This window comes from Poeciliopsis prolifica, unplaced genomic scaffold (assembly GCF_027474105.1).
Source record: "Poeciliopsis prolifica strain line A6 unplaced genomic scaffold, Auburn_PproV2 SCAFFOLD001, whole genome shotgun sequence".
In the NCBI taxonomy this organism is placed as follows: domain Eukaryota; kingdom Metazoa; phylum Chordata; class Actinopteri; order Cyprinodontiformes; family Poeciliidae; genus Poeciliopsis; species Poeciliopsis prolifica.
Genome location: NW_026562376.1, coordinates 16563134 through 16577025, shown reverse-complemented (window position 1 = coordinate 16577025; position 13892 = coordinate 16563134).

Sequence of the window (13892 nt, the reverse complement as noted above, 5' to 3'; positions counted from 1 at the left end):
ACGTTTCCATTCAGAAATTAAACCTCAGTTGAAAGGAAAAACAACACTCATTTTAACCAAAGCCTCAGTTTTGTCTTTCTTGCAATATTTTTCCTTAACTTTGATATATAGTTTGTCTTTAGTGCTTTGTGTCTGCACATTTTTGTTGCAGTGAAACCTCACGACGCTGATAAATAACAGGCCTCACCTTTTCTTTGCAGGGTTTAACATGACTGACTGCGCTCCCTGTCTCTCTGAGAGTGTGTCCTCAGCTGTGAATCAATTGCACACAGCCCTCTCGGCTTTCAGTCCGCAAGGACGGCAGAGATAATCTCTGAAACGCTGCCCTGCTGTTAGGGGTTAGCAGAGTTGAAAGGTCGCCCTGCGCATCATTTATAGTCTCTTAAATAAGCCTGGACCTCATGTTGCAGCCAACTCTCCCTTTCGAACAGTTATCTGACTCTACAAATTATGAGTTATCTTTCACATGCATGAGTCTATCTGAGGCCAGCAAAGGAAGGAGAAAGGATGAGCAGTACTGCACAAGTCTTGCATCTTTCATTTTATCTCCATATTTCCTTTTGAAGTGACCTTTAACCTCTAATAGAGGTTTTGATTAGTAGTGTGCATATAATGGAGATCTTAGCAAGGAACCAGATTCAAGTTTTGATCTTCAGTAAGGTTGAACATAGTTTTGAAATTTCTGTAATTTTAAAATGACCAGGTTTGGAATATAAGTATAGTAAAATAGAGTACGCCATGAAAAAATATCTGGATTTCAAGATCATATTTTCTGTCCCATTGTGTAGATGATAAATACAGAATTCCTTTGAAATAGGTTTTTCTTGTAAGATGTCCATCCAGCCTCCAGATTGCCATCCTTCATCTATACCTGCAGGAGATGGTGGTGATTTTCCAGCATTTTTATATTGCTTTTGATACATTTAAATAAGATCTACCTAATAATTTAGAGCATCATTGAAAACTCATTCATTTCATATACTTTATCACTCCTAAAATAAGATTATATAGATTAATTACACAGATTGATGTTTGAAAGCCTTTGTGTCTTTTAATTATGATCATTTTCTTCCTAGAGGTAATGAAAACATTTAGAATTATAACATCACATCACACCAATAAAAAAAATAAAAAATGTCTTGCATAATAAGTGTCTACAAACGAACCTTATGACTGCACATTCTGATGTATTGAATATGACTGTATATAGATCCATCCGTCCACAAGTGAAGATCAAGTTGTCCAACTATCTAGACATCTTAATCAAGCAATCTGTCCTTCCATCATTAAACCCATCAGTTTGTTCATCACTCTCTTCATCCACTGATCAGACCATCCATCCATCAACTAATCTGTCTCTTTACTTGTCCACCCATCCATTTATTCACTGCCCCTTCATTATCAATAAAATTGATACACTAAAAGTTAAAGATCATAGAGATAAAAGTGTTTTGACATATTTTTCATGATAAGCATTTTCGTTCAGTTTAAACTGGATGCAAAATTTTATTTATTATGTGATGAAACTAAAACTTGGAGGTACACTTAGTCACAAAGTACTCAATAATAATAATTTTTTAAAAAATTTAAGGCCTGAAGGAGTTTTCTCACCACTAGGAGATGCTCACAAAACATGAGGACTAAGTTCAGCATACAGAAACAAAGTAAAGATACCTCCAAACTAAATTTACAGATATGCTGTTCATGTCTGTGCTACTTTGAGGCCTGCACATCTAACTGAATTATCCTCTTTAAAGGACCACCCTGGTGGAAGACATACGTTTCTGGTTTCCTGGTAAGGCCTTAACTTCTTATGGGTACATGGTCCTCCCACAGACTAGCACTGTCACTGATGCCTATATATCTGTAGGAATGTGAGAGTAAGTGTTCGGACTCAACTTCAAGTTGAGTCCAAGCCACTCTGTTATTGATGGAGTATGGATCCTAATTGTGGTTCTGGGACATGTGCAAACATGTGCATAAATGTACACGCTGCGGACACGCTGGCCTGTGAGTTAAGTTTTCTCAACAGGATTCCCATGCATAAGTCGATGGGAGATCACATAAACCTGTCACAGCTCCAACCTATGTCTGTTTGTTTCCGGATATAGGTTTGTCCCGTTCCCTGCTGCTTAAATCCCAGTTTGTTTCTTTTCATGACGATTCATATCTGAATTTCATACATCCGCTTCACTCTTTGCACTTTGCTTTAAATCACAGCATACTTCATAACTTCATTCTGGTATGACTGCATCTGATTACCATATACAAAATGTTTGTCTTGTTTAGTTCTGTTTGTTTTGATCTGAATCTATAGATTTTTCTCATGCGTAGCTGCTACAGTAGTTGACCTTGTTTTCTTAGATTTTGTTTCAGATAACTGAGACAGGTGGTGTCATGTAGCACCTGATTTGTGTGAAGTCCTGACTCGGGGAACTAGTCCTGAAATTTTATCTGGTTCTTTCGGTATAAATGGGTTATCTGAGCGCAGTAAAACTGTGGAGGTGTATGCTGGAAACATACTGTAACAATACTACCTTAGGATGACATTACCACTCTGGTATGGAGGGTGAAGAGTGCCCCCAAAAATGTGTAGAATAATCTGAAGAATTGTTATATCAAAACTACATGTAGATCTTATTTAAATGTATTTCAACATCAATCTTTTGTGTAGCAGTGCTATTAGAGTATTTCTACCAGCTTTGCACTTTAAGAGACCAATACTTTTGCCCATTGTTTGGAAAAATCACTTTACCACACACTTAGTAGAAGTTGAGGTCTAGCTTGGGCTTTTGTATCCTGTTCTTTTTTATTTAGTTGATGCTCTGACTTTGATGTTTATGATTTAAAAAGCTTATTGCTCTCCACTGGGATAGTTAAAAATCTATGGTGGATTTGCCTTTGTATTCACTTTTTATCTAATGAGCCCTAGCTCCCCCGGCATACCACTGGGGCACCTAGACGTTCCAGTTGGGGAAGACCAGATCTGGTTAAACAGGCAGTCAATAGCTGGCCTTATTAGTGCACAAAAGCCCTGGACCGCAGAGAGTGAGAAAACGACACCGCCTCTGCTAATGAAATCATAATAATGAAAGACATTCATCTGTGTTGCAGCTCTACTATCCAAACACAACGAAGATGTGTTATGGTGTTAATGGGCCAGTCAGTGGAATAATTTGTTCATTCTTAATCCAGCCAAAGCTCCACTGAGTCCTTCCCTCCAAAACATCACTGAAGTGAGACCTTTGTCACTCATTCTGTAGAAGTTTGTACAGAACTCTAGAAGTTTGTACAACACCAGAGATCTCACTCTAAGTCCAGTTCAACGTCAGAGACATGGACTGGCAACATAAGCACTGTGATATCAGTCGTCACAGTTTCCGGATATTGACTGTAAAACCACTAAATACTTTCTTTTTGGTTTACTGCATTGGAGCCTAGTGTGACTAAAGACATTGGAAATGGAAAAAATAATTTCTTTTCACAATGCAGATTATCATTTTAAACTAATACATATTATTGACACACTGGATAATGTTATCTCCAATGTAGCAAACTAGCCTGAAGAATTAAACAAAATGCAAATTAAACAAAAGCTGGAAGACAAATAATAATTGTCACATCTGTTTTGTAACTGTATCATCATGAATGTTTACCTATGTATGTATGTTTATTATTCCTTTATTCCCTATGACTATCCGTAGGTCGAGAGAATGTATTGAAAGTAAAGGTGAGTGCTGATACACTAATGAGGTGAAGGTATCTAAAAGTTTTGCTTTGACTATTTTTTTCCATAAATATTTAAGTGCAATCAAGTAGCCCTTTTGCTTTGATGATCTAATAGTTTGTTTGTTTGTTTTTTTGGGAAATGCAAGGTTCAGCTTTGATGTGTTCAATCTTTCTGACCACTTATGGATTCTATGGTAAATCTATGATTTTAGAGACTTACTGAACAAGGAGATTAAAGGGATTTTTAGTGTTGATGAAGACATGAAGTTAACTTCCCTTGAAGGACAATGGACATATTTCATTTTATTATTCAGATAAATCACCCTCAGACTCACACTGTGGGTTGTTACGGTTACATATTACTTACCACAACACTGCACATCGAGCAAAGGGGAGCCATGTGGGTATGTTTAATTAAAAACAAAAAAGGAAATCCACTTTAACTTAAAAATACAAAAGAACCTAATATCTTCAAAATGGGCAATTGATTTAATTTATTTTTGCTTAATTGAAAACAACAAACTGTCCTAAAGGTAACTGTACACAAATGGGTATTGAGTCAAGTGACTCTTCAGGAAACCAGAGAATTGAGAAATGTGCAGCATGTATGTCGTGCAAATCTGTTTTACAAACCCCCTCTGTGTCCCTGCAGGTTTTTCTCCAGTACTTTAAAGGAAAAGTTTGTTTTTCTATTTTTATTTTTTAAGACTAACATTTAGATTTTGTTGAGCAGTTATTTTAGAAACGACTCCAGTGGCTGATTTACTGATACACATGGGTCAGAACTTTGATTTATTCACTTCCTGTTGCGACTGTTGTCTGCGCTCACGTTTTTTCCTTTTCTGTTAAATCGTTTTGTTTTGAGATGAATGCTTTGCATGTTGTATTGACTTTTAATCTAGATTTTTAAATCCTAAATTATGTGAACTAACTGATCAAATTGTGAAAATAAGTTAAACTTTTTAATGATTATGTAGAGGGAGTTAATAATGAGATTAAGTTAATCTGTTGGTTGTTGATTGATTATGTTCAGTGCCATTGTAACGACCTGTCTAATGTTGGGGAAAAATGAGGTCATAGGTCATCAGATTTTGATCAGTGGAGCTCAGGCCCGCTGCTCCTTTGGTCTTGTCTCCGATAAAGACGAGCCATGTTTGTTTTCTCGTGGGGTTCTTGAAGTCGGAAGTGAAGTCGGGCCGTTCTCCAAAAACAACATGTACAACGGCAAACAGAAGATTTGAGATCTGCTGGGGAGTAGTGATGGTAGGAAAACTGAAGATAGAAACGTCAGGGGAGCAGCGGGCAAGCAGAGCAGCGGCTCTTTTACCAGGCCGCTGCTCCATGACTATTCAATTTTTTTTTTTAAAGTTATACTACAACTTCCTGTTATCAAATCTTACTCACAGCATGATGTACTTTCAGACCTCTCTGAAAATAATTTATCATTAAGCCTGGTGACTGAACCCATACCACACCATCATCATTCCCTGTCAGCCCATTTGTTATTAAAGGGCAGGAATGTGCCTGGTACTCCATCATGGCAAGCAGCACTAAGCGGTCAGTTTGCTGCAGGAGGCCTCACGACTGAACTGAATCTACAGCACCTCTCTATATAGGGTATTCTCACACTTTACAGCACAATTAAAATTCTAAACTTTGGAAAACTTTACTATATTTTGAACTTGTGTTTTTAGCTGGAATTTTATCTGATAGATCGCCCAAGTGGTTTATAATTGTTAAAGGATGAAAATGTGGCATGATTTAAAACTACACTGTGTAACTTTTACAAAAAAGTATTTTTTATGCATTTGTTCAAGCTGTCGCCATGTTGTGACAGAATCGGAAAGATTCAAAAATCAGGCTTCTTCATATCCTCCCAGTGTTACTATTTCTGTCTGAAGATGTGGTCAAAAACGACTAATCAGAGCCAGGAGGAGGGTCATAGCCCTGTCAATCATGTTTGTGTATGCGCTGCTAGTTTGCTTTCACAATGCAGATTTTATTTCACTCTTATTTGCATTCTGGACTCTTTGGTTGCTGTAGAGGGAGACTGCACATCGCAGCATTACTCCTGCAGGAGGAGGAGGCGCTCAGTGTCATGGGATGCGGACTACATAAACGACTTAAAGTGAAAATTCCTACACAAACAGCCCAGGAGACGGTCAGCAACCTTTACCAGCTTAAGAGCCACTTTTGCATTTGGACCAGCTAACCAAAACCGACACTACTCTTTCTAATCCTCAGTATGGTATTCAGGTTTTCAACTTTTGAAGAAATGTATTTTTGGTTTTTAGATTCCCTTTTCTTTTCAATCTGACATCCTATCTTTATAAAAAGTGACAAAAAAATGTATGGTTTGCATCCTATTGATCCAACACTATTAATTACCTTCACATATTGAAAGATCACCCAATTCTTTATCATTTTTGGCAAAAAAAAAAAACAAAAAAAAATGACGAGAGTCTTTCTGAGGCCAGAGCCACAGTTACAGAAATGTTCTCCAGAAAATAAGTTCTTGAGAAATAACCTCATCCAGAAACTGAAACTTTTCATTCGAAAAATAAAATTTGTGTTTGTTTTCATGTGGATTAATGAAGCAAAACAACACAGGTTGTAATATAAACTCAAGAAAAGAGCCAAATTAAGTTTTGACTGAAGGCAAAAATAGTTCAGTATGAGTATAATTATTTTTCTTATTTATAGTCTGTTATTTACCAGTAGATTATACTTATCAGACTCATGTCAGCTTGTGTAGAAGAACTTTGTTTTAATTTGGTAGAAAACAATCGACCGATGAGCTTCCTTTGACCTGTGCAAACTCTAGATGTTACCTGCGTAAATCCTCCAATTTAATTATCTTGAGCTTTATTATGTAGATGGCACAAACGCACAAGGTTGCGTAGTTAACATAATATTTTACAAGACACTGATGAATTACACATTCTTTCCAGGCTGTTTCACAATCAGACAGTTTCAAGTTATATGGTGAGCTAAATCAAAGCATCTCAGGGAGGTCAGATGTTTGGATCTATTTTCAGTGTATGCGTATTAATTCATGTCTGCAGCTTCAGATTTTGTCGGTGCAGACTTGGCTGGATTTTAAGAACAGAGAGTTGATTTGTTGCTCCGATATTTAATGCTGAAAATATATATATACAGACTGATTTGGTCTAGTTCCCTCAGCCGTTCGCTTGGAGACATAGATAGCATCTTTGAAAAATCGCCTGAAGCAGCCTGAACATAACTTACTTCACACACAGCCTGCTGAGGCTGATGGCAATCCAACATATGTGTGTTTCTCGCTACATTCCCGTCTGTTCTGGCTTTAGTTCAACAAAATACCTCTTTGCAGTCTGTACAATAAAGAAAACAGGAAAAGATGCCATTAAAAGTAAATAATAGTTATTGCGTCTTTTTTTTTTTTTAAATCGGGACAATGCTGTGTATTTCTGAGCAGTCAGTATTGTAGCAGACCACAGGAAAGATGTCAATTTTAAGGTCAATTCCATGGTATTTGATATAAATCTATAAAGATACATTCATAAATAATTTATATTAGGTATTTTCATAGTTTTTTAACCAAACAGATTTATAATGACATTTTTGTAAATAACGCTGCTAAGCAGGGCTGCACCGTGATGCTGGGCTACACAGTTGACTTGCAACAAGAAGGTCCTGTGTTCGATTCCCGGCCCAGAGTCTATCTGCTCGGAGTTTGCATGTTCTCCCTGTGAATGTGTGGGTTCTCTCCGGGTACTCCAGCTTCCTCCCACAGTGCCTTGGTGTGAGTGTTTGCGTGCATTGTGTCTGCCTCTGTGTTGCCCTGTGACAGACTGGCGACCTGTCCAGGGTGAACCCCGCCTCTCGCCCGGAACGTTAGCTGGAGATTGGCACCAAGAGTCATGCTGACCCCACTAGGGACAAGGCTATAAGAAAATGGATGGATGGATGGATGGATGGATGGATGGATGGATGGATGGATGGATGGATGGATGGATGGATGGATGGATGGATGGATGGATGGATGGATGGATGGATGGATGGATGGATGGATGGATGGATGGATGGATGGATGGATGGATGGATGGATGGATGATGATGGATGGATGGATGGATGATGGATGGATGGATGGATGGATGGATGGATGGATGGATGGATGGATGGATTTTTTTTCTTTTAAGAAGGAGCACAATACATAGATTAATATCTCATCTGCATCCCCCGTGTCTGACATGCACAACAGTTTTAGCTTTTTAAATGTTGTAATAATCCTAAACGAGTCATGCACTGATGAGGAGCACGGACAGGTTGAGTGAGAGAGGGAACGGCAACTTTTTGTCCTCAAAGTTGACTTGCAAGAATGTGGAAAATTGGGTATGGATCCAAGCAAGCTAGAGAAGAGCCACTCAGTGATGGACGGGTGACTGTGTCTCAGCATGGGAAGCTCTATGTAAGAAGTTAAAGCTGCTGTATGCAGCTTTTCCAAAAACTATCTTGGTGCTGTTTGGCAGTACATCCAAGATCATGCATGAAAGCTTCTGTGGTAGTGCCAAGACAGTGTCCAGTGTATAGATTAATGCATGTTAATTCATTATTCTTGTTTGAACTTTTAAAATAGGCAGTCATGAGTCATTTTTAGAGGTCGTCTCAAGTAATTGCAAATTTCAACGATTCATGAGGAGGGATGCTCTATAACCTGGCGAAACACTGTGCTTCCAAAACTTTGGTTTTAAATAAACCAAACTTTGTGGCTCCTTTCCATTTATTTTAGAAATGTTTTGTTTCTTAGCTGAAACACACTAAAAGACGGATGCTACAGTCTTGTCCGGTCGTTGCTGTTCCACCTGTGTTTGCAGAAAGAATATTCCCAGCAACAATGTAAAATATGAAATGAGTGTTAATCAAACAGAATCCTGGTTGAAGGACACAGCTGTTGCACTTTAAGGATTCTCAAATGTTCATTACCACTGCCTGCGAAAACAAGAATAACAAAGTCTTTGACTTTTTTTCCAGCCTGACTCATCTCTCCTGCAAAGACAGTGATGCATCTGTCATTCTAACCTGAATGTGACCAGTTCACAACCTTTCCCTGCCTCCTAATCTGTAAGATATCAAACCCAGGGAGTATGTCAGAGCTCATGCTGAGCCAACTTTCACATGCAAAATGTCCAACCGTCGGATTTACCTTTGTAACACCAGTAGCTCTTTTCTGTTTATAGTCCTGCCTCAAATTCAACGCCTCGATCTCTCTCCAGCTTTCCGCTTCTCTCTCTTGAAAAAAAAAAAAAGCTTTCATCTAGATACAGTCTTACTCCCTACTTTCTGCATTGTTATGTTGGCATGTCTGTGTTCTCATGAGTCACTCGAGAAGCATTGCTCTTGTACATTGTGACTAGAACGAGCGGCTTCATTAAGCTGTTGATTTACTTTAAATCTAACAATTATGGTATTTTTTGGCATCACGATGAAAGTTGAACAAAACGGACAGAAACAATTGATGTTAGCTGGAAGGCTGTCGGACAGCTGCATGCAGAAAGCTTAGACATCCTCCTTTATATCAGAAAAAAGTTCAGACGGGAGGATCTACAGTGGACTCATTAGTTTGCAGGAAGGTAAAAGAGAGTTTTATGTGCATATTTTAGTCAAAGCTACAGCATACACCTGGTTAACATAAACACACAGGTTGGGAGGATGGTGTCCTACCCTTACAAAAGTGTTTCTATCGCTGAAATAGAGCAACTACTGGCACATTAGTTCACAAAAATTACGAGTTGGGTAATTTTGTTGTTCCTTCATCAAATGAAAGGAAGAGTTCAAAAAAAAAAAAAAAAGCAGTTGGGATGTTTGGCGATGAGGTCTTTAATTTAAAGCGGCTTCCCCTTTGCACCAGTCCGCTGCGTGTGGAAAAACAAAGTCTTTCCTGGGTCACAGGAATCTCTGTGTTTCCAGAGAAAGCACTGGGGGTAAGCTTGTCCAGTTTTCATTTGAAGATAATTTGTTGATTGTCGAGTAGGAATGTTTTCCATTGGCCGTTGAGGCCATCAATCTTCAGAAGCAGACTGGTCAACTGGTCAAATGCCAAAGTGTTCCTCTGGGATAAGAAGCGAGTTTTCTCCTTCTTTTTTAGTGTGAAGAACAAAATAAGTACAGAGAGGAATCGCAGAACGGATTCAGTTCAACACCGTGCCGTTCCTCATGGTGCTGCTGGATTGTTTCTCAGTCTAAGTGTTATCAGAGATCAGAGAACTTATCATGATGGATCAGAGTATTTATCAGCAAAACACTCAACCAAAGACTCAAATGCATCTTAATGTTCAACAGGCGACCTGAAACTGATTGTAAGGATAATGTACAAGTACTGTATTGTGCTGGTATTGTGTATGAATGAGAAGCAGACATCTTTTTGCTGGAAATTGGGAAAGAGTGGTTTCAAGTGACTTGAAGACTTATTCTTTAAGGCATTTACCTCACCTCATTATTTTGTATCTATCAGTTGTTTCCATTACATGAGAAGACATGATACTTTTAGGAAATTAATGCTCCAGCATCATCTTAATGTGGCATGCACAGTCTAGTCACCAAGAAAATCAGGCGTCACTTTGAGGAATTCAGATCTACTCCAGAAACTATTGATGTTCACGGCTGCTTCAGAACCGACACCACTGTGACTTACAAGTTACAGCAAGGACCCAATAATATGACATAAACTAACATTCTTTCATACCAGCTCACTTTATGAAGATTCAAACACTTCAACATAATGGATGCTTGAAATTGAAAGTGAAACTGATAGCTTGGCCTATTTTCTTATTGTTTTTGGCTAAATGTAATTAATTTGTCTGAACACTTGGGGGCACTGAAGAGCTCTGAAGTTTCAATAAGACTGACATAAAATTAGACAATTTAATGTACCAAATAATAATAATTCACAAAGTTCTGCCTAAAACATATCTCCTAATGCCATACCTGTAATTAGCTCTTATCTTTATGAAAGAATTAGCGATCTAACCCTAACCCTGACATTAAAAACATCCTTCCAACAGTGGTCACCAAAACTAACGGCCCTCCATAGTCTCATAGGTCCAAACGTTTCCTGCCATCAACAATTTAATGGATTGTTCTTACTCCCTGATCTTTCTAAGGTAAAAGCTGCCTTCTTGTTGTCATGATCCTGAAGATGTTTTGTCTGGTTTCTGATTATTTTGCATTTTGATATTTTTAGGTATTAGTTATGATTTTGACTTGAGTTACAAATGTCAACTTTTTCTCTTTGCTTTCTACTATTCTTGTTTCTTTGACTTCTGGTTGGTATCTTGATTCTTTCTTATGCTTGTTTTTGTTCTGTTTCTGGTTTTGACACTTCTTTTGCTTGTGCATGTTACGGTGGCTAGATAATGGCTCTCCAGCACCAGTACTGAGCTCCTGTCTTGCAGGTTTTAGATGCACCTTTGCTCCAATACACTAGAAACAAGAGCTGGATTTCCTCCTGTGGATGTCACAGGGCTCTGCAAAGACCTGCTAATGAAACATATCTTAGATTCAATTGTGTTGGAACAATGAGACATCTAAAAGTTGCCGGGCATTAAGTCTTCAGGAGTAAAGTTTTAAGATCTCCTCTCAAGATTCTTGTGTAGTCCTGATTCCCTCATAGCTGTTCAATTAATTAACTCACCTGTCAAGTCTTGCTGTAATCACTTCTTTAAGCATCCACTTTTATGTCATCCTTGCTTGTATTTGCTGCTGTTCTCTCAAGTTTCTAGCTCATGTTGAGCTTTTTATTCCAGTTTTTAGGTGAAGTTTCTGATTTGTTTGTTATTAATTAAACTAGGCCTTCACAATATAAAGGACTCCTCTCTCTGGTTTTGAGTCCTCTCACCACATGCACTAAAAACATGATTTCTACATGGTGATTGTCCTCTAAAAAGGCTATAATAACAATGTGGAGCGACTTAGAAGTTAACAATACACAAATATTTAAAAAAGAATTAAAAAGACAGGACAGCTTCTCTTTTTAATCTTAAAACTAGTGATCTTTTTTTTTCTAAGTTAAAACTTGGAAGAAAATTGCAAATCTGTCGGCTTTTTCTCTCTGTCAGAGTGTGAAAGTAGTATTTGTCTTTGTATCTGTAACAAATACAAATATTCTTGTATTTGGACTGGCTTCACGTTAAATTGAAGATTCGCTCAGGGTTACAGGGAAACTGCAATGTCCGGCGTCTCCACTCTGTCCGTCTGCATGTCTATGTTCACACTCGTATGGTCGTGTCCTCATCGTTTCCCTGACTCTTCTTGACGGCCGAACAAAGTGGTCTGACACGGCGCTCCTCCTCATGACAAGCACTTTTAACACCACACTCCTACCGCCTGCCTCCTTCTCTCCTCCCGCTAACCTCCATGTGCCTGTTCTCCTCGCAGAGTTGAAGAGTTGAATCGTGGGTCAGCAGCTCCGCTCGTGGAGAACCAGACTAGATTTCCAGATGGTGAAGTCACCATCTCTCTGCTCATTTCAACCCAGAGAAAGGCTCTTTCACACACACACACACACACACACACACACACACACACACACACACACACACACACACACACACACACACAATAAAGCATGCAAAACGCAGCACAAAATGCGCAATGATTTATTACAAATAATCGTTGGCACATATTTCCACCATATTCCTTCCTGAGTGTTGAACAAATTGAGACGTATCAGTGCTGTAATTGGTTCCAGAGGGTGAGTGTGATGGGAAGAAAGGATCTGAGTGGACACTTCCTTTAAGAGTGGGGAATACCAGCTTTAATCATGATATGTTAAAGAGTTTGTATGTTCACCATTCTGGCTGAGAAATGAGACTCAAATCAAGATGTATTAGATTTCAACAGTTGGCTCGACTAACACGCTGTCTCGATAATGCAGCGGGTTAAATGCTCCAGCTGTTTGCTACTGAAACATTCAAACTGGTGTGTTTTCAGTGTTTTCGCCTCTATTATGCTCCTTCTTTGTGTTTAAAGATGATGCGTTTTGTCTTTAACAAGTAAGTTCTGCACAACGCATGTTGCTAAAAGTTAAGTCTAACAGTGTGTGTCTTTATTTGCTGCCATGATGACCAGACAGCTGGCAACACTGGGAACAGCCGATAACCTCAGCCGTGCATCCTGACCTGGATCAGGAGCAGGGGCATCTCTCAAGGACAAAGTAACTGTACAACAGGAAGGAGTGAGAAAACAGAAAGTTACAGACGTTACAGCCTCCTGCCGAGCCACAAAAATAAAACTGACCGTTCAGAATCTCAAAATGAAGTCCCAAGTCTGGGCCATCTGGCCCAATATAAGTTCAGTTTTGCCAACTTTTCATGCAAATAATATTCAAAACTGGACCATTTCTAGAAGCTGCATTTATGTCCGCAGATGAAGCCACTGTCAGCCGGGGGATGGAGGTCAGAGGTCAACAGAATGTTCTGATGCAGCTGCAGTTTGTCCAATGCCCATTAGGGAAATCTTTCAGTGAATTGCCATAAATTCCACCTTATAAAGGCAGTTTTTCTTTTCACAATCTGTGCAGATCGCAAATAAACATGACTCCTGTTTAATTAATTCTGTGTCTAAAGGTCACCCTTCTGAAAAAGTGAAAATCTTTTAATTAGTTTTTGTTTGTTTGATAATGTTTGAGTCTTTTGGAAACTAGCTTTGTCAGTATTCATGCAAGACATATAATGTAGTTTTTAGAGTTTCTGAAGCTGTAGAAATTTGATCTTTTTGTGTAAACTGAGCCGAAATTGTTGATTTTATTGTCCTCTGAGTGGCATGTTGAAAAACCAAAGTATTGTTTTTAATCTGTTTTTTTAACTAGATTAATTCAAGCAATGTTTCATTCACATTGAATGAAACATTGTATTTGCTTTATTAAGCAAATACTGATGTTACAGCATGAGTTAAAAAGTGTTTCCACATCTTTTAAACACACTTTGATGTACATTCCAGCGCACTTTTTCTGCCTGCAGAGCTCAGTTGCAAGACTGTCCACCCCATTGAACATCTTCATAGTTTTTTTCCATTACATCCACGTACTGTATTTCTGCACGTATGTACGTCTATATGAATATATTTGTGGGGAGTCAACCAAAAGTAGTGCGTGGTTAAGTAAGTTTTTAAAATAACCATTGAC